Source organism: Sminthopsis crassicaudata, chromosome X (genome assembly GCF_048593235.1).
Source record: "Sminthopsis crassicaudata isolate SCR6 chromosome X, ASM4859323v1, whole genome shotgun sequence".
Classification (NCBI taxonomy): Eukaryota; Metazoa; Chordata; class Mammalia; order Dasyuromorphia; family Dasyuridae; genus Sminthopsis; species Sminthopsis crassicaudata.
The window spans coordinates 59,953,850-59,977,795 of record NC_133623.1 but is presented as its reverse complement, the minus strand read 5'-3'; the positions used below and the strand labels follow the sequence as shown (position 1 = coordinate 59,977,795).

At 45.1% G+C, this 23,946-nt stretch overlaps 1 long non-coding RNA gene across 1 annotated transcript in view; it reads left to right on the top strand.

Moving 5' to 3' along the window:
* Nucleotides 1-23,946, top strand: part of LOC141549100 (uncharacterized) — a 183,227-nt gene that overhangs the window by 110,375 nt on the left and 48,906 nt on the right. Inside the window, exons 13-15 of the long non-coding RNA XR_012484224.1 lie at nt 14,468-14,568; nt 16,480-16,668; nt 22,072-22,179. This is a non-coding gene — a long non-coding RNA (uncharacterized LOC141549100). The remainder of the gene's footprint in view (nt 1-14,467; nt 14,569-16,479; nt 16,669-22,071; nt 22,180-23,946) is intronic.

Genomic DNA, 23,946 nt, shown 5'->3' with positions numbered 1-23,946 from the left:
AGGAAAAAAGGAAAAAAAAGAAAAGGTTGAGCGAAATTGAGAAGGTTAAACAGTGTTGGGGAGGGAGGAGATAATGTAAAAGAACAGATCATTGAATAGAGAAAAGAAGGAGAAAGAATGAAGGGAGAGACCATAGTATAAGATGGGGGAAAGAAAAAGGGAAAGAACCACTGATGAGGAAGAAGAGAGAGAGAGCAACTAGGAAAGGACCACTGGAAAAAGTGGAGAGGGGAGACACAAAGGGAAGAAACCACAGAGTATGGAGATGGAGGGAGAAGGAAGGTACCATTAGGGAGGGGAGACAAAGGTGAGAAACCCTTGTGACAGGAAGAAGTAGAGAGAAAGGACCAATGGAAATAGAGGAGATGGGAGATACAAAGGAAGAGACCAAGGAGGACAGGGATGGAGGGAGAGGGAAGGTACCATTAGGGAGGGGAAACAAAGCTGAGAAACTAATGGAAGGAAGCACTGGAGATGGGGAAAATTGAAAAAGAAAAGAGAATAGTCAGATTTGGGAAGGATAAAAGTAAAGAAATAGCCAAGAGAACATTATGAAGACCTGGGGAAAACACAGAAAAGAAAGCAGAGTGTCTTTTTGTGGACAGCCAAGGGCTGCAGAGCACAGGAAGAAAGCACTTGCTAAGGGGGGAGTGCGGGGGAGGGGGGAACCCTGTGCAGACTGTGCAGTAAGATAGGAGAGAAGAGCGGGAGGGAAAAAGCAGCAGGGCCTGAGGATGCTCTGAGGTTGCAAGAGCTCAGAGTGGACCGGACTGTCAGGGAAAGGGAGGGGAATTCCAAATCCAAGAATGATACTCACAGGATGGTGATTCAAGGGCCCAAGTGGGGATGAGAAGGGAAAAATAAGTATGAGACCAATGAGGGGAGAGCTGGGGCCAAAGGAGCAGGGAGGGGCCATGCTGGACAGAGCCATGGGCTGGGGGTCAGGACAGGCTGAAGTGGGGGCTGCCTCACAAACTCAGAGATGTGTGACCCTGGACATGGCATTTAGGACCTGCTTTAGACCACAGTGTCTTCTCCTTTTAAATGATGCTTTTGATCTCAAAGGCTTTTAATGATGTCCTTTTATGAGAAAGGAGGAAAGTCCGAGGTTTGCAGGGCAGAGAGAAAAACAGTTAGTAGGCAAACTCCATTAAAGGGGCAGACAAAAGCACAGAAAGAGAGACAAAGGTAGAGAGAGATATCAGGAAGGGTCCACAGAGAACTGGGGGAATGATGGTGGGGGTGAGGCAGCTGGTTCTCCTATTGGCTAAAGCATGGGGCTCAGAGGCAGGAGAACCTGAATTCTGGGGCTGGCTTACAAACTTCCTTGCTCCCATCATAGAATCTGTTCTCCTTATATGTCTAATCCTTAGTTTCTTAAGGGTCAGGGTTAAGGGAAATTCATTAATTATTTTCCATCTGTAAGTTAGAGATCCTACCAGTGACAGAAAGAGAAGTTTCTCATGCTAACTGAGGTTGCTTTGGTGGCAGAGAGCTGCCAAAGGCTTCTGTGGAGTGTGTTCCAGGAGATGCAGCAGGACAAGGCCACTTTGTACAAAGGAAAGGGGGAGGAAAAAAGGGGATGCACGACAGGGGATGAGCACCAAAAGGCAGAAGGCTGAGCCCTTGGGGTGGGCCAGTTTGGTGAAGGGCAGTACAAAGACAGGGAGACACAGAGAGAAAAGAATACTTGGAAATTTGAGGGAGAGAGGGAAGAAGTCATTGTGGGGGGAGAGGCAGAGAGCAAGGAGCTGAAGGCCCCAATGAGGACACTTCTGAGGAAGAAGGAGATGGATTGGGAGGGAACCCTTTGCTAGAACAGATAGAAGGTAGAGGGATTTGGGGCCAAATCACCCTGAGTTATTAATTTGCTTCTGAAAATTAATAGCTGTTTCAGCCAATTAACTCTTCTCAGCTTGAATTTCTTCCTCTAAAAAGATGGAGATCGAGTTGGCCACTTAGGGGCCCTTCCATGGAAGATTCCATCATTGAGGGTGAGAGAAGAGCAAGCCCCATGGGAGTGAGGGTCAGGAAGGAGAGTTAGTGGGGAAGAGAACCAGAGAAGGTCCAGTAGGCATGGATCATGGGGGAGACACAAAGTGATCCTCCTACCAACCAGGACACAGTATGTCCACACAAAAATGATGTGTGTTCAACTTCCTCTTGTAAATGTACTGGTTGTGTGTCCCTCAACACATCACATAAAGGCCTTTTCTCAGTTTCCTTTTCTTTCAGAAGAGGTCTCTGGACAGGTTGGACTCCCAGACTCATTCCCTCTCTCTAAGGTTGTATGCTTTTCCAATAGAGAAGGGAAAAATACTTAATATAGGGTAGAGGCAGATTCTGAGCAGGGAACAGATACAGAGGAAAGGGAATACCATGGACAGAGCAAAGGAGAGTCAAAGGAATGGGACAAGTGAGGATGTGGGTAAATATAGGGGGAGATAGAGAGACTTTTAGAGAGAGAAGGCTTCTCATTAAAGGGGAGCTAGAGAGGAAGAGAGCACTGGGCGGGAATGTGAGGGGCAGAAATCCAGAGCGCAGGGAGGGATTAGAAGAGCTATGGACAGGCGTAGGCCCTGTGCTGACCGTCCAGTGAAACAGGAGAGAAGGGCAGCAGGGATAAAGGAGCAGGACCTGAGCATGGTCAGGACTCAGAGTGGATCGGACCTGACACTCCCAGTCTGGTGAAGAAGAGCCCAAGTGGAAGGAGGAAAGGGAGGAAAGAAGTATGAGATCAATGAGGAGAGAGCTGGGAACAAAGGGACAGGGAGGGGACATGCTGGACAGAGCCGAAGGACAGGCTGAAGTGGAGGCTGCCTCACAAACTTAGAGATGTGTGACCCTGGACATGGCACTTAATACGTGTTTTAGATCTCTGTTTCTTATCTTAAATGATGAACATCAACCCAAAAGTTTTTTTTTAATAACCGTCACCCTTTAAAATCCTATTGTTGAATGAGAAAAAAGAGGAAAATCTAGGGGAGAAAGATACAGTTACAAAGAAAATTGCCATCAGAGACAAAGACAGAGACAACCAGAAAGTAAGAGTCGAGGGGTAGGGACCACAGAGACTTGGGAGAGTGAGGTTGGTGGGTGAGGCAGCTGGTTCTCCCAGTGTGTGCTTGGGGTCAGGAGGACCTGAGTTCAAGTGCTAGGAACAAACCTACTTGTTCCATGTCCAGAAGCAGGTTAGATTAATGGACTAAGCGTCAGGTTTGTCAATGTGAGACTCAGTTCACTGTCAACTTCCCCTCTGGCAGGAAACTTTTAATCTATGTAGCAGAAAGGGGAAAAAAGGTTCTGTGGCCTTGCTCTGGTGCCTCTAAAGTGGAGTGTAAAAGATGCCAAAGTGTCCTGGGGAATAAAGACAGGAAGAAGGAGCAGGACAACCTCCACTGAGTACAAAGGAGAGGTGGAGAAGGAAAGGGGTGGACAACAGGAGATGGGGGGGAGATGGAAGGAAGAGCACTTGGAGGGGGCCAGTTTGGGAGGGACATTCAGAGTGTGATAAAGAGAAAAGGGAAATACTTTTTGGTAATTGGAGATGGAAAGTGAGAAGTTACCACTTTGGAGGGTGGGAGAGGAAAGAGGGAATGGAGGGAAAGGACACAGTGTGGGCTAGGGGGAGCACATTGCCAGAAAAGATAGAATGTTTATTTGAGTCACCCTGACTTAGGGTCTTCCATCTGAAAATTAAGAGCTGGTCAAGTCATTTAACTTTTAAAAATTTTTTAATCTAAAAAAGATGGAAATGCAGTTGGCCACTCTGGGCTCTTCCAGTTGTGTGATCCTCTCAGTGATAAAGAGAGGGAGCAACAAGGGAGGCGGGGAGGCCCATGGAAGGGAATGGGCAGGAAAGAGAGTTAGTGGTGAAGAGAGCAAGCAAAAGGCCCACTGCACATGGATGGTGGGAGAGAGAGAAAGGTAAGTGTCCAACAAGCAGAGTAAGGTAAGTAGAGGGAAAGTGCTCCAGCTCTGCCTGTAACCCTACTGGCTGTTTGGTCCTCAGCATATCACATAAACTCTCCAGCTAAGATTCCTTTTCTCTTAATAGATGTGTTTGGACTGTATGGACACTCAGATCCCTTCCAACTCTCTAATATTTTATGGTTTTCTAAGAGAGAAGGGGAAAACTACTTGATGTAAGGGTAGAGGAAGTCAGACTGAGATTAAAGAGAAAGGCTTTTGAGGAAGGAAATGTTGGGAAATCACTAGCCTGCAGAGAGGAAAGAGTTAGAGGAAGGGGCCAAGCAAGGATGTGGGGACATAGAGTGGAGGCTACTGCAGTAAGCAGAGAGGGAGACAGAGAGACACAGGTGGATTCCACTCAGGAGAATCAGAGAATTTCAGAGAGAGAAGATTCCTTGGCGATGAAAGAGTCAGAGAGGGCCGAGAACAGTGTCAAAGAAGTAGATCTTTATGACCATGGGGGACTAAGTAACCAAGCAAGGATCAACAACAAAAGGACAAGGAGGATTGCCTGGGGTAGGCAAGTGGCAATTAAGGATGGAGAGAGCAAAGCACTTGAGATCAGATCATACCTCAGACTTTTTCATGCATGAATTTGCTTCAGGAAGACATGGAAGGTCCCTCAGGCTCAGCTTCCTCCTCTGTAAGATATTTGAGGGCTGCTTTGATGACATTTAAGGTCCCTTCCATGTTTAAACTCTTGAGAAGTATGGAAAGGCAAAAGAAATCCCCTTGGGGGATTGAGATGGGAGGAGAAATTGAGCATTAAAATACCTTTGAGTAGGGGAGAGACACAGCAAATGGCCAGAGGGGGAGAAAAAGTTTTGGAAAGGGAGAAAAGGAAGGGGCCATTTACTTTTTTTTTTTTTTTTTTTTTTTTTTTAGAATTTTTTTCCCACAGTATATATGCATGAGTAATTTTTTTATAATATTATCCCTTGTATTCATTTTTCCAAATTATCCCCCCATCCCTCAGTCCCTCCCCCCAATGACAGGCAATCCCATACATTTTACATGTGTTACAATATAACCTAGATACAATATATGTGTGTAAATACCAATTCCTTGTCGCACATTAAGTATTAGATTCCGAAGGAGTAAGTAACCTGGGTAGATAGACAGTAGTGCTAACAGTTTACATTCACTTCCCAGTGTTCCTTCTCTGGGTGTAGTTATTTCTGTCCATCATTGATCAACTGGAAGTGAGTTGGATCTTCTTTATGTTGAAGATTTCCACTTCCATCAGAATACATCCTCATACAGTATTGTTGTTGAAGTGTATAATGATCTCCTGCTTCTGCTCATTTCACTCAGCATCAGTTGATTTAAGTCTCTCCAGGCCTCTCTATATTCCTCCTGCTGGTCATTTCTTACAGAGCAATAATATTCCATAACCTTCATATACCATAATTTACCCAACCATTCTCCAACTGATGGACATCCATTCAAGGAAGGGGCCATTTACAATGGAGATAAGCAGAGTGAAAACTGCTACTGTAAATTTTTTTACTGTGATTTTGAAAGACAAGGGAGGGAAGCAGAGGGAGAGATCTAAAAGGAAGAAAATAGCTTTGCAAACACTGTCTCATTTGATACCACGGACAGCTCCAGGCAGCTGGATATATAATCTCCACTTTAACCTTACAGCAAAAAGGACAGTGAGATTGTGACTAGCCCAGGTTCACTCAGTAAGAAGTATCTCAAGTTTAATTTGAATTTGGGTCTTACAGACTCCAGGCCCAGCACTCTTTCCAATGCACAGGCCATGTCCCTGGAGCCGAGCTGATTGGAGTGCAGAGCCTACTCTCCAGTCTCTCTCTATAACTCTATGCAGATCTCTGTCCCTCTCTGTCTTAGCTTCCTTTTCTCTCAAATGATGAGATTTACTCACAAGCCAATGAGAACATGTCCAATCTGTGATTGAAAAAGAAGTGTAACTTAGCATTGGGCTAGAGGGAGAGCGTGAAATAGAGACAAGAAGCTTGTGTGAAAGTCAGAGAAATGGAGGGAGTAGACTAGTGTGGAAAGAGGAGAGACAGAAAGGGAAAAGGAAGGGATGGCACTGGATTGTAGGGAGAGAGAAATCAAAAGGTAGAAGGAGGCAGAGAATTCAGACAAAAGGGGGAAGGGAGACAGAGATAGAGAGAGACAGAGACAAACACAGAAGTAGAGACAGAGAAAGAAAAATAACATACAAAGAATGTTTAACTTGAATGGAGAGGGAGAATGAAAGGCCATTGTGGAGAGGGGTGAAAGACATTTCAGAGGTCATTAGAAAGGGAGATTGTGAAAGGAGAGTGACAGAAGGTGATGGAGAGAGGTCTCCTTAGAAGTTTAAGCAGATAGATACAAAGAGACACTGATAAACAGTAATTAAGTAAGAGTTTCTCAGTCTCAGTTCGCTCCCCTGAAGAAAGTGATTGTATGTCATTGGTCTCTGGTCCTTTCCATCTCCAAATCCATAATCCTAGTGATAAAATGTCAAAAACACTATTTCCTATATGTTCTATCTCTTCCAATTATAAATATGTCGTTTTATGAGTGATGCAAGGAAATAGTGGGTAAAAGACCATTGTTCAGGGGAAAGAGGAGCAGACCACTGAGGAGGGAGAAGAAAGGTGTAAGACAGAATTTACTAGGTCTTTGGAGAGAGAGACAGAGAAATGGCCACCATGAGATATGGCAGAAGAGTTTTACTAGCAAAGTTGGGTTGGGGGGAAGAGAAAACTATCTCCGGGGAAAAAGGAAGGACAGAGAAAAGAAAAAGAGTCATTTTGGATGTGAGAAGAGTGAAGAAGTGACTAAGATGGGCTAGGACAGAGGAGAGAAAGGGGATAATGTACTAAACATGAAAAGGAAAGAAACCCTCCAATATGGAGGAACACAATTGATAGAGAATTTACAATACGTTGGAACTCGAGAGATTGTGTAGGGCCTAGGGGAAAGAAGAAGTAGGATAAATGGAAAATATATTTTGGGAACGGGGAGGACAAGGGACCTCTGGGCAGATGGAGATTAAGGAGAAAGAGAGACAGAAAGAGAAATAGGTGGAGAGACAGACACACACACAAGTATTAGGAAAGAATCAGAAGGGAGAGAGGACAGAGCCAGATGGAAGAGATCATTGGGAAAGAAAGGAGGGGAGACAAAAGGAGAAAATGTGGGGAATAAAAAAGGGAGAATAAAGATACTACAAAAGAAAGGGGAAGGAGTGAGAAAATGGGAAGTGACTAATATTCATAGAAAAGAAATAAAATGAAAAAACAAAAACTACATATTAAGAAGACAAAAAGGGGAAGGAATAATTAGGGAAGATAAGTGGGTGGCAGGAAGACAAAGAGAATGTAAAGGATGCGGTATTAAGGGAAAAAAGCAGGGGCAGCTAAGTAGTGTAGTGGTTAGAGTACTAGCCCTGAAGTCAGGAGGACCTGAGTTCAAATGTGATCTCAGACACTTAACACTTCCTAGCTGTGTGACCCTGGACAAGTCATTTAACCCCAATTGCCTTAGGAAAAAAAGGGAAAAAAGCAAGGAAAAAAGAAGGGAGAGAGAAAATGAAAAGGATAAACAGTGTTGGGAAGGGAGGAGACTATGTAATGGAACAGATCATTGATTAGAGAAAAAGAGAAAGAATGAAGGAAGAAACCACTGGATGAGATGTGGGGAAATAAAAAGGGAAAGAACCACTGATTAGGAAGAAGAGGGAGAAAGCAACTGGGAAAGGACCACTGGAAAAAAGTGGAGAGGGGAGACAAGAGGAAGAAACCATGGAGCAGAGAGATGGAGGGAGAAGGAAAGTACCATTAGGGAGGGGAGACAAAACTGAGAAACCCTTATGACAGGAAGAAGTAGAGAGAAAGACCAATGGAAAAAGAGGAGATAGGAGATACAAAGGAAGAGACCAAGGAGGACAGGGATGGAGGGATATGGAAGGTACCATTAGGGAGGAGAAATAAAGCTCAGAAGCTAATGGAAGGAAGCACTGGAGATGGGGGCAAAGTGACAAAGGGAATAGAATAGTGGGATCTGGAATGGAGAAAAGGGAAAAAGCCACATTGTGAACACCTGGGAGAAATACAGAGAATTAAGCAAAGTGTGTATGTGGGAGGATGGCCAAGGGCTAACGAGCACAGGAAGAAAGCACTTGCTAAGGGGGGAGTGCTAGGGACAGGCTTGGGCGCTGTGCAGACTGGGCAGGGAGACAGGAGAGAAGAGCAGGAGGGATAAATCAGCAGGGCCGGAGGATGATCGGGAGGCAGGAAGGGCTCAGAATGTATCGGACTGTCAGGGAATTTGGGAATTCCAAATCCAAGACTGACACTCATAGACTGGAGATGGAAGTACCCAAATGGGGGATGGGAAGGGAGGAAAGAAGTATGAGACCAATTTGGAGACATGCTGGACAGAGCCATGAGCTTGGTGTTAGGACAAGCTGAAGGGGAGGCTGCCTCAGAAACTTAGAGATGTGTTACCTGCACAAGGCACTTAACACCTGCTTTAAACCTCAGTTTTTCTCCCTTGAAATGATGCTGTTGAATTCAAAGGCTTTGAAAGAACCTTCTAGCTTAAAAATCCTGTGGTTTTATGAGAAAGAAGAGGAAAGCCTGAGCATGGAGTGGGAGGAGAGAAAAACAATTTGTAGGCAAACTCCATTAAAGAGACAGACAACAGCACAGAAAGAGTGACAAAGGTAGAGACATCAGAAAGGGACCAGAGAGCTGAGAGAATGATGGTGACGGAGAGGCTGCTGGTTTTCCTAATTGGTAAAGCATGGGGCCTGGAGTCAGGAGGACATGAGTTCTAATGCTGACTTTTAAAACTACTCATTCCCTATACAGGAGTAGGTGTTTTTAACTGTCTAAGCTTAGGTTTCTTCAGGGTTAGATGGAATCCCACTTAAATTTCCTTTTCCTTTTAGTTCTTACCTCTGATCTTTAAGGGGAACAAAGAGAAGAAAAAGGCTAAATGGCTTTGCTGTGGTGACAGAGAAACTCTAATAGAAGCCAAAGGCTTCTGGGGAGTGGAGACATGAAAAAGGAGCAGCCCTGGCCCCCTGTGTACAAAGTAAAGGGAGACAATGCAGGACAACAAATGATGACAGGAGGAAGATGGAAGGTAGAACATTTAAGGGGGAGAAGGGTGGAGAAGTGAACACACAGAGAGATAGAGAGAGAAAAGACTGTTTGATAAATGGAGATAGAAGGAAGAGACCAAAGTGGAAGGTGGGGAGAGGCAGAGAGGAGGGAGCTATAGGACCAAGTGACAGCATACCTGGGGATGAAGGGGTCCATCCTTGGGATAATGGGGACAGCTCATTGTCCTGAGAGAGAGAGAGTGTGTTCTCCTTAGATTCAGATCACTCTGAGTTAGGAACTTGCTTCTGAAAATGACCAGTTGGTGAAATCACTTCACTTTGCTTACCTTGAATTTCCATGTCTAACAGAAGATAGAGTTAGCAAATAAGGGGCTTTCAAAGTCTATAAACTTTTCAGTGATGAAGGAATAAGGGCAACCTCTATGTGGGTAGGTGGGCAGAAAAGAAAGTAAGTGGAGAAGAGACTTAAGGAAGGCTGGACAGGGTATGGATGGTGGGAGAGAGAAAATAAGGGCCCTACTGATCAGAGGATAGAAGGTAGAGGCAGAATTGTGAGTTAAAGCTCTTCTTGCAAAACTCCTGGCTCATCACTTCAACTTTTAGACTGTCTCCTCTTCTTTCAAAAGAAGTCTTTGGATTTGATGGCCTCTCAGAGCCCTTGCAGCTCCTAGATAGAACTTTATACTTGAATTTAGATCGACCTGAGTTTGAATCTTGACTCAGACATATTCTCTGTGAGTCTGGACAATGACTTAGCCTCTCAGTCTCAGTATCTTCCACTGAAAAAAGTGATTCTATTCTATGCCCCCTGATTGTCTTTCCAGCTGTGAATGTATTATTGAATGAGTGATAGGGGACAACAGAGTAAAAAGACATTTTCAGGGGAAAGAGGAGGAGAACACTGGGAGGAGAAGAAGAAGGAGGAAAGAAGGAGTTTTGTAGGACTTGGAGGAGAGACAAGAGAAAAGGCCAGCATGAGATAAAGGAGAAGAGTATGACCAGAGCAGTTAGGGTGGGGGAAAGAAAAGAATATATCTTTGGGGAAGAAGGACAGAGAAAAAATAGAAGAGGCTTTTTCAAGTGAGAGGAGAAAAACAGAGGGAAGATGACTCTAAGTTGAATGTGGTTGGAGGTGAGAGAGAGAGAGAGGTTCACTGAACATGGGGATAGATGAACAAGGGAAATCTACAATTATGGAATGAGGAAAGGAAGGAAATAATGGAGGAAACTATTGGCAGTGAAGTATGAGGCAGAAAGTGTACTCCAGAATGTTGTTGCATAGAATCCAAGGGAAAGAAGAAGAAACAAATGGAAAAGAGCATCTGAGATAAGGATGCGAAGAGAATACTAGGTATTTGGAGGCAAAGAGATGGAACCACAGAGTTGAAAGAAGAGAGAATGAGGAGGCAATGACAGAGACAGAGTCAGAGACAGAATCCGGGGGAAAGAGACAGACAAACATACAGAGGTAGGGAGAGAAAGAGAGATGGAGAGAAGGAGGGAGGCTAAGAGAGAGGGAGAGGGAGAGAGAGGGAGAAGAGAGAGAGGGAGGGAGAGAGGGAGAGAGAGGGAGAAGAGAGAGAGGGATAGAGAGGGAGAAGAGAGAGAGGGAGAGGGAGAGGGAGAGAGAGGGAGAAGAGAGAGAGGGAGAGAGAGGGAGAAGAGAGAGAGGGAGGGAGAGAGGGAGAGGGAGAGAGAGGGAGAAGAGAGAGAGGGAGGAGGGAGAGAGGGAGAGGGAGAGAGAGGGAGAAGAGAGAGAGGGAGAAGAGAGAGAGGGAGGGAGGGAGAGAGGGAGGGAGGAAGTGAGAGAGAGAGAAGGAGAGGGAGGGGGAGAGGGAGAGGGAGGGAGAGAGGGAGAGAGAGAGAGAGAGAGAGAGAGAGAGAGAGAGAGAGAGAGAGAGAGAGAGAGAGAGAGAGAGAGAGAGAGAGTGTTAGTTGAGAGGGAGAGAGAGAGAGAATGAGAATGAGAATGAGAATCAGAGATGATTGGGAAAGAAAGCGAGGGGAACAAAAAAAGGAAATATGGATACTGAAATGAGGAAAAAAGAAGATACCACTGGAAGGGAGAAGGAGTGAGACAGTGAGAAGGGACCAATAATGTTAGAAAGAGTAAAGAAAAGAGAAATAGTCACAGAATGTTAAATAGAGAAAAAGAGGCAAGGAAGTCTTGGGAAAGAAAAAAAGGGAACGATAAAAGGAAGAGAGAATGAGAGATGGGGGGGAGGAAGATAGCGCTGATAACAGCAAAAATAAGAGAGAAAATGGAAAGTATGAACAATGATTGGAAGGAAGGTCACAATCTAATGGAGTGGACCACTGATTATGGAAAGAAGAAGAAGGAAAAAACTACTGAAAAATGGGGGAAGAGGCAGACAAATGAAAGAGGTTATGGGAAATGGTGTTGAGGGAAGAAGAGAGGGAAAATACCATTAGGATGGAGAGAAAAAGTGAGAAAAAGGGGAATGTTCACAGGAAATTGGAAATGGGGAGAAACCGGAAAAGAAACCTTGGTGAGGAGGAAGTGATAGAAAAGACCAATGGAAAAAGAGGAGAGGGGGCATATAAAGGGAAGAGACCAAGGAGGATGGAGATAGAGGGAGATGGAAGGTACCATTAGGGAGGGAAAACAAAGCTGAGAAACAAATGGAAGGAAGCCCTGGAGACAGGGGCAAAGTGACAAAGGGAACAGAATACTGGAATCTGGGATGGAGAAAAAGGAAAAAGCAAGTGAAGAGAACATTATTAAGATCTGGGGGAAATACAAAGAATACTGCAGAGTGTGTCTGTGGGAGGACAGCCAAGGGCTGAAGAGGAAAGGAAGAAAGTACTTGCTAAGGGGGGAGTACTGAGGACAGGTGGGGGCCCTGTGCAGTGAGACAGAAGAGAGGAGCAGGAGGGATAAAGCAGCAGGGCGGGAGGATGATCAGGAGACAGCAAGGGCTCAGAGTGGACAGGACTGTCAGGGAAAGGGAGGGGAATTTCCGATCCAAGACTGACACTCACAGGAGATGGAAGGACCCAAGTGGGGGAAGGGAAGGGAGAAAATAAGTAGGAGACCAATGAGGAGAGAGCTGGGGCCGGAGGGAGGGGCCATGCTGGACAGAGCCGTGGGCTTGGGGACAGGACAGGCTGTAGTGGAGGCTGCCTCACAAACTCAGAGAGGTGTGACCTGCACAAGGCCCTTAGCAACTGCTTTAAACCTTAATTTCTTCTCCTTCTAAATGATGCTCTTGATCTCAAAGGCTTTTAATGCTGTGCTTTTATGAGAAAGAAGAGCAAAGTCCAAGGATTGGGGTTAAGGACAGAAAAACAGTTAGTGAGCAAACTTCATAGAAGACAAAAGCAGAAAGGAGCATCAAAGGTAGAGACATCAGGAAGGGGACCACAGAGGATGGAGGAGAATGAGGGTGGGGGGTGAGGCAGCTGGTTCTCCTGCTGGCTAAAGCGTAGGGCTTGGAGTCAGGAGGACCTGAATTCTGGGGCTGACTTACAAACTTCCTTGCTCCCATCATAGAACCAGTTCTCCTTATATGTCTAATCCTTAGTTTCTTTCCCTTAATTTTTTCCCACCTCTGCATTACAGCATGTACAAGTGACAGAGAAGGAAAAGGCTAACTGAGGTTGCTTTGGTGGCAGAGAGATGCCAAAGGCTTTTGGGGAATGGATTTAAGGAGATGCAGCAGGACAAGGCCCACTTTGTACAAAGGAAAGGGGGAGGAAAAAAGGGGATGCACAACAAGGGATGAGCACCAAAAGGCAGAAGGCTGAGCCCTTGGGGTGGGCCAGTTTGGCGAAGGGCAGTACAAAGACAGGGAGACACAGAGAGAAAAGAATACTTGGCAATTTGAGGGAGAGAGGGAAGAAGTCATTGTGGGGGGAGAGGCAAAGAGCAAGGAGCTGAAGGCCCCAGTGGGGACACTGCTGAGGAAGAAGGGGATGGACCGGGAGGGAGCTTTTTGCTAGAACAGAAAGAAGGTGGAGGGATTTGGGGCCAAATCACCCTGAATTAGTAATTTGCTTCTGAAAATTAATAGCTATTCAAGTCACTTAACTCTTCTCAGCTTGAATTTCTTCCTCTAAAAAAAAGATGGAGATGGAGTTGGCCACTTAGGGACCCTTCCAGTTAGAAGATTCTATCATGGAGGAAGAGAGGACAAGCCTCATGGGAGTGGAGGTCAGGAAGGAGAGTTAGTAGGGATATGGATCATGGGGGAGACACAAAGTGATCCTCCTACCAACCAAGACATAGTAAGTTGACACAAAAATGATGTGTGTTCAACCTTCTCTTGTAAGCATACTGGTCGTGTATCCCTCAGCATATCACATGAACTCCTTTTCTCAGTTTCCTTTTCTTTCAGAAGAGGTCTCTGGACAGGTTAGACTCTCAGACTCATTCCCTCTCTCTAATGTTCTATGCTTTTCCAATAGAGAAGGGGAAAATACTTAGTATAGGGTAGAGGCAGATTCTGAGCAGGGAACAGATACAGAGGAAAGGGAATACCATGGACAGACCAAAGGCAGAGTCAAAGGAAGGGGCCAAGTGAGGATGTGGGCAGACAAAGTGAAGGCTAGTGCAGGAGAGAGAGTCAGAGACAGAAGCTGATGATGATGTCAAATTATAAAAGGAAGGGATTCTGAAGATAGTGATGCTGTAGTATTTGGAGTTACAGGCCTAGAGTTAGGAAGAAGTAGAGCTGAGTCCTGGATAGAGAGGAGAAGACTCATTTCATAGCACAGGATTTGGAATCAGGGAAGGTTTGGTTTCTAATTTTTATTCATAGCCTCTCTGCTTGTATTTCCATGGACATATTAACTTATTTAAACCTAAATTTCATGAGCTTTAAACTGAGGAGCTTGAACTCATGGCCCTCAAGATATCAGATAGCTGCAAATATGCAGAGGAGAGAAAGAAAGAGAGAAATTAAAGAGAAGCAACCGGTTTCCAATGAAGAGGAAAACAGAGAAACAGCTTGACAAGAGGCAGGAAATATATGTGTGAGGAAGAGAGAATTGTGGAATATGTTTAGACATAGAATGTTGATACTACAAAAGAAGTGACAGAAAAAAGGGACCCAGAGGTAATGATGAGAGAGAGCTGGGTGTGGCACAGTGGATATAGTGATGGGACTAGTATCAGGAAGAAATAAATTCAATTTCTGTCAGTATCTATAATCCCCAGACATTAATTAACTGGCTCTATTGTTCTGGGCAAGTTGTGTAACCTCTGTCTTCCTCAGTTTACTGTCTTAGTTTACTGAGCTCTAGGAGGTGGCAATAATAAGCCCTACTTACCATTGTTATTGTGGGAACAAAATGCATTAATATTTGTACATTGCAGAGCACAAACTTTACTTCCTATCAGGAATTTAATTCTTGTTTTTCTTTCTTACTTCCTAAAAGGAACTATTCATCAATGGTGTCTAAGAATACTTAGATTTCTACATCTCCGATAACAATGGAGCCAAAGAGATAAGGAGAATTCTACACAGAGTGAGAATCAGGTAATACATTTCTGAGAGCTGAGAGACAGAGAGAAAACCATACAGAGGGCATAGGATGGGGAGAGAGGGAAAGGCAAGTGAGAATAGGAGATGTAGGGAGATCTTTTTAGAATGTTTCCCAGATAGACACATAGAGAGACAACAATAGACAATAACTTAGACTCTTCTCAGCCTCAGTTTCCTCCTCCAAAGAAAGTGGTTTACTTCTTGGCCCTGAGATCCTTTCCTCCTCTAAAATGCTAATGCTAAGAGTGATAAAAGAAGGTGAAAATTAATTTTATATATTTTGTGGTAGAGATACATAGAGCGAAATCTTTTTATAAAAGTACTAATAGGGAGAGATCAAGTGAATGTCCACCAAAGAGGGGAAGATTAAAAGAGAAAGAGTCTTTAAAAATTGTTGACAATGAGAAGAAAACTGCTGAAGGAGAGCAGAAAGGGAAAGGATCCAGGGACATGGGGGAAGAAAGAAACAGAAAGAAAAGGGACCATTCTGGATAGGGGTAGAGAGACAGTAGGAAGAGACAACTGAGAATACATGGTGACAAAACTCAACAACCTAAAGGGTCTCTCGCAGCTGACTCTTGTGTGGAAAAGAATACATGAAGCTGAATATAAATCACAGCAGTTCAGTTTCTTCCCCCTAAAAAGTGGCTGTTTGGTTCTGGACAAGTCTTTTACTGTCCCAACTTCCTTAACTATATCAAGTCCTCTTGGACTAGAATGGCCGCTCAGTCAGCGTCCAGCTCTCTCAGATTCTGGGCTTGAACAGGAGAGAAGGAAGAGATTACCTGCTATGGGGACAGAGGCAGAGGGATGGAGATTCAGGAAAAGGGCTTCTTGCAGCAAGAGACATGCAGGCGGCTCAGCACCATGGACAGAGCACAAGGAGAGTCAAAGGAAAGGACCAAGTGAGGATGTGGGCAGACAGAGTGGAGGCTAGTCCAGGAGAGAGAGTCAGAGGCAGACACACAGGGGGAGACAGAGTGTTAGAGAGAGAAGACTTCTTGGTAATGGGGAGCTAGAGAGGGAAGAGACTCCTGGGCGGGAATGTGAGGGGCAGAAGTCCAGAGCACAGGGAGGGATTAGAAGGAAGAGCCATCAAAGAGGAAGGGACACCTGGGGAAGGGCTGGGGGGAGGCCACTGGCTACTAATGATGGAGAGAACACTGCCCTGGGCTGCCATTAAATCCAGCCTGAGACATTTTCAAGCTGAATCGGCCTCAGCAAGTCACTGAAGGTCTCTCAGTCTCTGTTTTCCCCTCTACCACATGTTGCAAGGTGGCATTTGGGGGCCTCTAAGGTCCCTTGAAAGTGCAAGGAATGATGCCTCGGTAAGTGAATTGGAAGGAGAAAGAAAGAGATTTCATAGATCCTTGATGAGGGAAGAGATCCAAAGGGAATAAAAAGAGAGGGAGAGAAAGTGCTGGAGAAAGAGATTGGAAAGGGATTACTTGATAATGCAAATGAGATAAAGGGAATGTTGTATAGAATTGTTGAAAGAGGTTTTGAATCACAAGGGAGAAGAATAGAGGCAGAGATCCCAAAAAGAAGGGACTGGGGAAGGGGAAAGAAGGAAATCACTTGTTAAGTATTACCTTGTATCTGACATTGTGCTAAGTGCTTTACAAAAATGGTCAGATTTGATTTCCACATCAGCCCTCTGAAGTAGGTATGAGCAGTATAATCAATTTGTTCCTTAGAAAACTGAGGATCAGAGAGGTTGTCATCTTTTCAGGGTCACACAGCTTGTAAATGTTTAAGGCTGGATTTGGAACCAGGTCTTCCTGAGTTCTGACCCAGCATTCTTTCTGTTGCACAAGTAGTGTCCCTGGAGCCTGGATGACCTGAGTCTAGATACTACCTCCAAAGCTATTCTATAACTCTAATGTATCATTTCTACTGTCTCAGAGCCAGCTCCTTTCTCTCTAAAATGATAACCCTGGACTCCAGAACCTCTGAGGATCCATCCAAGATCATACTGGAGCTTCTGGGATTGAAGGAGAAAGAAGACTCAGACCATTGGTATTGATATGGAGGAAGAGAGAGAAAAATACAGCCAAGAGCCTTTCGGGGAGGCCTGAGAAACAGAGTCAATTAGTGAGTAGTCAATAGAGAAAGTGAAAAGCAGAGTAAGACCAAAGGGTAGAAGAAGAGAGAAGTCAGAGAGATAGGGGGAAGATGGGAAGAGACAGAAATATAAAGAAAGGAAGTATAGTCTTCTATAATTGGAAAGTGGAGGGAAAATCTAGAAAGGCCATTGGCGACAGAGATGAAAGACTAAAGACCAGATGAGAGGAATGAGATGGGGAGACACATAGAAAAAGGGCTACTGGGGATGAGCCATACTGGAAAAGCCAACTAGATGCCACAATAGACAGATCTTTGTCCCTGAATTTAGATCAGCATGGGTTCAGCTCTGGACTCACACACTTTCTCTATGAGTCTGGGCAAGCACTTAATCTGTGAGCCTCAGTTTCCAACCCTGCTATCAACAGTAATTCCCTTCCAACTATAAATCTATGATCTTGTGAGTGATGGAAGGAGACAGAGTGGAAAAGACCATTGATCAGGGGCAAGAAAAGGAGATTTTCAGGGAAAGGGAAGGCAAGAATAAAGGAGGAGTAAAGGAGGAGTAAGGTTCTTGGGGAGAGACAAAAAGAGAAGCCTGGTATGAAGTATGAATAAACACTGTGAGCCAAGGACTTAGCTAGGGTGGGAGAAGGAAAGAAAAGCATAACTGGAGAAGGAAGAGAGAAAGAAAGGAAGGGAAGGGACCTTTTTGGATGAGAGGAGGAAACAAAGGAAAGAGGAAAGTAGGATGTCTTGGTGGTATAGAAAGACAAAGGTGAGAGCTCCCTACACATGGGGAGAAAGAAACAAAGTCAAGTCAGGACTAGAGAAAGGATACAGAAGAGGATATAGGAAGTGGCAGGGGGCTGGAGAAGGAAGATGCCATTAGGGAGGCTGCCATGGGGAGAAATACAGGGACAAAAGCACTGGTTAGGAAAAAATGAGAGAAAGAAAGAAGGAAGCTTCTAATGTAAATAGAACTGGGGAGAGACAACAGAAATAGATAATGGAGGACAGATATGAGGGGAGGAAAATTTACCACTAGGGAGCAGAGGAAAAAATGAGAAACAAAATGAATACAACATTTGAATGACAAAAGGAAAGGAAAACCAGGATGGAGGAAAAGGAGAGAACATGAAAAGAGGAAAAAGAGAACATGTATAACTGGGGGAGATACAGAGAAGACAGCAGAGTGTATTTGTGGGCGAAGGAATAAAGGAATAAAACACTGCTAAGGGGGGAGTGCTAGGGACAGGTGGGGGCCCTGTGCAGACTGTGCAGTGAGATAGGAGGAAAGAGCCAGAGGGACAAAGCAGCAGGGCCTGAGGCTGGTCAGAAGGCAGCAAGGACTCAGAGTGGATCGGACCTGACACTCCCAATGTGGTGAAAGAAGAGCCCAAATAGAGGGAGGAAAGGGAGGAGAGATCAATGAGAAGAGAGCTGGAGCTAGAAGGAGGGGCCATGCTGGACAGAGCTATGGGCTGGGGATCAGGACAGGCTGAAGTGGAGGCTGCCTCACAAACTCAGAGAGGTGTGACCCTGGACATGGCACTGAGGACCTGCTTTAAACTTCAGTTTATTCTCTTAAATGATGACCATGAACCCAAAGATTTTTTACTTACCTTCATCCTTTAAAATCCTATTGTTGAATGATAAAGAAGAGGAAAACCTTGGAGAGAAAGATATAGTTACAAAGGAAATTGCATCAGAGGCAAAGATAGACAGAGACAACCAGAAAATTAAGATTCCACAGAGATTGGGAGAGTGAGGGTAGTGGGTGAGGAAGCTGGTTCTCCCAGTGTGCACTTGGGTTCAGGAGGTTCAGAGTTCAAGTGCTAGGAACAAAGCTACTTGTTCCAAGTCCAGGAGCAGGTCCGTTTAATGGACTAAGCTTCAGGTTTGTCAATGTGAGACTCAGTTCACTGTCAACTTCCCCTCTGGCAGGAAACTTCTAATCTATGTAGCAGAAAGGGGAAAAAAGGCTCTGTGGCCTTGCTCTGGTGCCTCTAAAGTGTAGTGTAAAAGATGCCAAAGTGTTCTGGGGAATGGAGACAGGAAGAAGAGCAGGAAAAGCTCCACTAAGTACAAAGGAGAGGTGCAGAAGGAAAGAGGTGGACAACAGGAGATGGGGGGAGGGGAGATGGAAGGAAGAGCACTTGGAGGGGGCCAGTTTGGGAGGGACATTCAGAGAGAGGGATAAAGAGAAAAGGAAAAGTCTTTTTGGTAATTGGAGATGGAGAGTGAGAAGTTACCTCTTTGGAGGGTGGGAGAGGAAAGAGGGAATGGAGGGAAAGGACCCAGTGTGGGCTAGGGGGAGCACATTGCCAGAAAAGATAGAATGTTTATTTGAGTCACCCTGATAAATAGAGGGAGCAACAGGGGAGGCAGGGAGGCCCATGGAAGGGAATGGGCAGGAAAGAGAGTTAGTGGTGAAGAGAGCAAGCAAAAGGCCCACTGCACATGGATGGTGGGAGAGAGAGAAAGGTAAGTGTCCAATAAGCAGAGTAAGGTAAGTAGAGGGAAAGTGCTCCAGCTCTGCCTGTAACCCTATTGGCTGTTTGGTCCTCAGCATATCCCAGCTCAGGTTCCTTTTCTCTCAATGGATGTGTTTGGACTGTATGGACACTCAGATCCATTCCAACTCTCTAATATGATATGATTTTCCAAGAGAAAAGGGGAACACTCCTTGATGTAAGGGTAGAGGCAGAAAGATTGAGATTAAGGGAAAGGCTTTTAAGGAAGGGAGAAAATGTTGAAAACTGAGTAGCCTGTACAAAGAAAAGGGTCAGAGGAAGGGGCCAAGCAAGGATATGGGGACATAGAGAGGAGGCAGGTCCAGCAGGCAGAGAGGGAGACAGAGAAATACAGGTGGATTCCATACAGGAAAATCAAATATTTTCAGAGAGAGAAGATTCCTTGGCAATGAAAGAGCCAGAGAGGGCAGAGAACAGTGTCAAGGAGGTAGATCTTTATGACCATGGGGGAATAAGCATACCAAGCAAGGATCAACGAGAAAGGGACAGTGAAGATTATCTAAGGGAGGCAAGTGGCAATTTATGATGGAGAGAGCAAAGCACTTGACTTCAGATAAAACCTCAGACCTTTTTCATGCATGAATTATCTTTAGGAAGACATAGAAGGTCCCTCAGGCTCAGCTTCCTCCTCTGTAAGATATTGGAGGGCTGCTTTGATGACCTTTAAGGTCCTTTCATTGTTAAAATTGTGAATTATGGAATTGTTTACAATTAGAATTGTGGAAAGGAGAAAGAAATCCCCTTGGGGGATCAAGATGGGAGGAGAATTTGAGCATTAAAATACCTTTGAGTAGGGGACACAGGGAATGGGCAGAGGGGGAGAGATATGTTAGGGAGAAAAGGAGGAGGCCATTTACAATGTTGATAAGCAGAGATGAAAAGTGCTACTGTAAAATTTTTGATTGTGATTTTGAAAGACAAGAGAGGGAAGAAGAGGGAGAGATCTACAAGGAAGAAAATATACTTTGCAAACGCTGTCTCATGTGATACCTTGGACAACTCCATGCAGCTGGATACATAATTCCTACTTTAACCTTACAGCAAAAAGGACAGTGAGATTGTGACTAGCCCAGGTTCATTAAGCTAAGAAGTATATAAAGTTTAAATTGAACTCAGATCTTACAGACTATCGGCGAAAGAGAATTTATCATACATTGGAACTCAAGAAATTGTATAGGGCCTAAGGGCAAGAAGAAGAAGGACCGGGTGGAAAAGACATTTTGGGAAAGGGGCCTCTGGGCAGATGGAGATTAAGGAGAAAGAGAGACAGAGAGAGAGAGAGAGGAAAAGAGACAGAGAAATAGAGAGACAAAGACACAGAGAGAAGTATTAGGAAAGGACCAAAGGGAGAAGAAAAGCAGATGGAAGAAGAGATCACTGGGAAAGGAAAGAGGGGAGACAAAAGGAGGAAGCATGGGGAATAAAGGCAGAGAGAATGAAGATGGAACTAAAGAATGGGGAAGAAGGAGTGAGAAAATGAGAAGGGCCTAGTTTGCATAGAAAAGGCATAAAATGAAAAAAAAAAAACAAAACCTAAACACTACTTATTAAGAAGAGAAAAAGAGGGAAGAAATCATTAAACAAGTTTATGTGGGTGGCAGGAAGACAAAGGAAACTCAGAGGATTAAGGAAAAAAGCAAAAAAACAAAATATTGAGCGAAATTGAGAAGGAGAAACAGTGTTGGGGAGGGAGGAGACAATATAAAGGAACAGCTCATTGATTAAAGAAAAGGAGAAAGAATGAAGGGAGAGACCATAGTATAACACGGGGGAAAGCAAAAGGGAAAGAGCCACTGATGAAGAAGGTGAGGTAGAGAGTAACTGGGAAAGGACCACTGGAAAAAGTGGAGAGGGGAGATACAAAGGGAAGAAACCCTTGTGACAGGAAGAAGTAGAGAGAAAGGACCAATGGAAAAAGAGGAGAGGGGAAATAGAAAGGGAAGATACCACGGATGATGGGGATGGAGGGAGATGGAAGGTACCATTAGGGAGGGGAAACAAAGCTGAGAAACTAATGGAAGGAAGCCCTGGAGATGGGGCAAAGAGACAAAGGGAAGAGAATAGTGGGATCTGGGATGAAGAAAAGGAAAGAAACAGTGAAGAGAACATTATGAAGACCTGGGGGAAATACAGAGAAAAAGCAGAGTGAGTCTGTGGGAGGATGACCAAGGGCTGCAGAGCAAAGGAAGAAAGCACTTGCTAAGGGGGGAGTGCCAGGGACAGGCCCGGGCCCTGTGTAGACTGTGCAGTGAGACAGGAGAGAGGAGCAGGAGGGATAAAGCAGCAGGACCTGAAGATGATCGGGAGACAGCAAGGGCTCAGAGAGGATTGGATTGTCAGGGAAAGGGATAAGAATTTCAAATCTATGCCTGACACTCACAGGCTGGTGATGGAAATGCTCAAGTAGGGGAAGGAAGGGGAGGAAAGAAGTAGGAGACCAATGATGAGAGAGCTGGAGCTGGAAGGAGGGGCCATGCTGAACAGAGCCATGGGCTGGGGGTCAGGACAGGCTGAAGTGGAGGCTGCCTCTCAAACTCAGAGAGGTGTGACCCTGATCAAGGCACTTAACACCTGCTTTAGACCACAGTATCATCTCCTTTTAAATGATGCTCTTGAACTCAAAGGCTTTTAATGCTGTGCTTTTATGAGAAAGGAGGAAGGTCTGAGGATTGTGGGGGTGGAGAGAAAAACAGGAGGCAAATTCCATTAAAGGGACAGAAAAAAAGCACAGAAAGAGTGACAAAGGTAGAGAGACATCAGGAAGGGACCACAGAGTACTGGGGGAATGATGGTGGGGGTGAGGCCGCTGGTTCTCCTTTTGGCTAAAGCATGGGGCTTGGAGTCAGGAGCACCTGAATTCTGGGACTGACATAAGCTTCCTTGCTCCCTCTCCCAGTGCAGGTCTCCTTCAACATATCCATGAACACATGATACTGGAATAAGATCAGGAGGAGGAAGAGGAGAGACACAGTGACAGACACTGGGAGCAAGACAAGGACACTTAGTAAGTTACAAACCCATTGGATAGGGCTTAGAGACAGCTGGAGGAGATCACAAGTGATGCTGGAGGGATATTATAGAAAGTGAATTGTGAATAAGAGGGAAAAGCAATAGGTGATAATAGTATGAAGCACTCTCCCTTTTTTCTGAGGGAACAGAGGTTAAGTGACTTTCCCAGGGTCACACAGCTGGGAATTGTTCAATAAATGAAGCTGGATTTGACATCAGGCCCTTCTAACTCCAGGCACTTTGTGCTATGCACTGAGCCATCTAGCTGCCCCTAGGCCATTATTCTCAATCACTGCCACCTGAGGTCAAAACCTAGTCTGAAAATTTCTAAGTGAGCCAGACACCTAACCTCCCTTAGGTCTTTAAGCAAGGTGGGGGGGGGGGAATGTGGCTTCTAAGTGTTCCTTCCCCTTGAGGTTTGTGAGTGTAGGAGGAAGAGTGATAGGTCCCCACAGGCAGGATGGATCAGGAAAGAACAGCCAGTGGGAAGAGGCCATTGGGTGAAGAGACGGACAAGGAAAAAGCACAGCAGGGGTGGGTAGAGAAACACAGCTGATTTACGTGGGGAAAAGAATACATGAAGCTGAATATAAATTACAGAGTTCGATTTCTTTCCCCTGAAATCAGTGGGTGATTGGTCCTGGACAAGTCTTTTACTGTCCCAACTTCCTTGACTACAACAAGTCCTCTTGGACTAGAATGGCCGCTCAGTCACTTCCATATCTCTCAGATTCTGTGCTTGAACAGGAGAGAAGGAAGAGATTACCTGCTATGGGGGCAGAGGCAGAGGGATGGAGACTGAGGGAAACGGCTTCTTGCAGCAAGAGACATGCAGATGGCTCAGCACCATGGACAGAGCACAGGGAGAGTCAAAGGAAGGGGCCAAGTGAGCATGTGGGCAGAGAGAGTGGAGGCTAGTCTGGTAGAGAGTCAGAGACAGACACATAGGGGGAGACAGGGAGACTTTTAGAGAGAGAAGACTTCTCGGTAGTGGGGAGCTAGAGAGGGAAGAGACCACTGGGCGGGAATGTGAGGGGCAGAAATCCAGACCACAGGGAGGGATTAGAAGGAAGAGCCATCAACGAGGAAGGGACACCTGGGGAAGGGCTGAGGGGAGGCCACTGGCTACTAAGGATGCAGAGAACACTGCACTGGGCTGCCATTAAAACCAGCCTGGGACATTTTCAAGCTGAATCGGCCTCAGCAAGTCACTGAAGGTCTCTCAGTCTCTGTTTTCCCCTCTATCACATGTTGCAAGGTGGCATTTGAGGCCACTAAGGTCCCTTGAAAGTCCAAGGAATGATGGAAAGGGCAAATAGAGCCCTCAGTAATTGAAATGGAAGGAGAAAGAAATTTCGCAGATCCTTGATGAGGGGAGAGATCCAAAGGGATTAAAAAGAGAGGGAGAGAAAGTGCTGGAGAGAGAGATTGGGCAGGGATTACTTGACAATGCAAATGAGATAAAGGGAAAGTGCTACTGCAGAATTGTTAATGGAGTATTTGAATCACAAGGGAGAAGAATAGAGGCAGAGATCCAAAAAGAAGAAGGGACTGGGGAAGGGGAAAGAAGGAAATCATTTGTTAGAATACTTACCTGATGTCAGACATTGTGCTAATGCTTTACAAAAAGGGTCACATTTGATCTCCACATCAGCCTTCTGAAGTAAATATGACCAGTATAATAATTTTGCTCTTTAGAAAACTGAGGCACAGAGATGTTCTCATCTGCTCAGGGTCACACAGCTTTTAAATGTCTACAGTT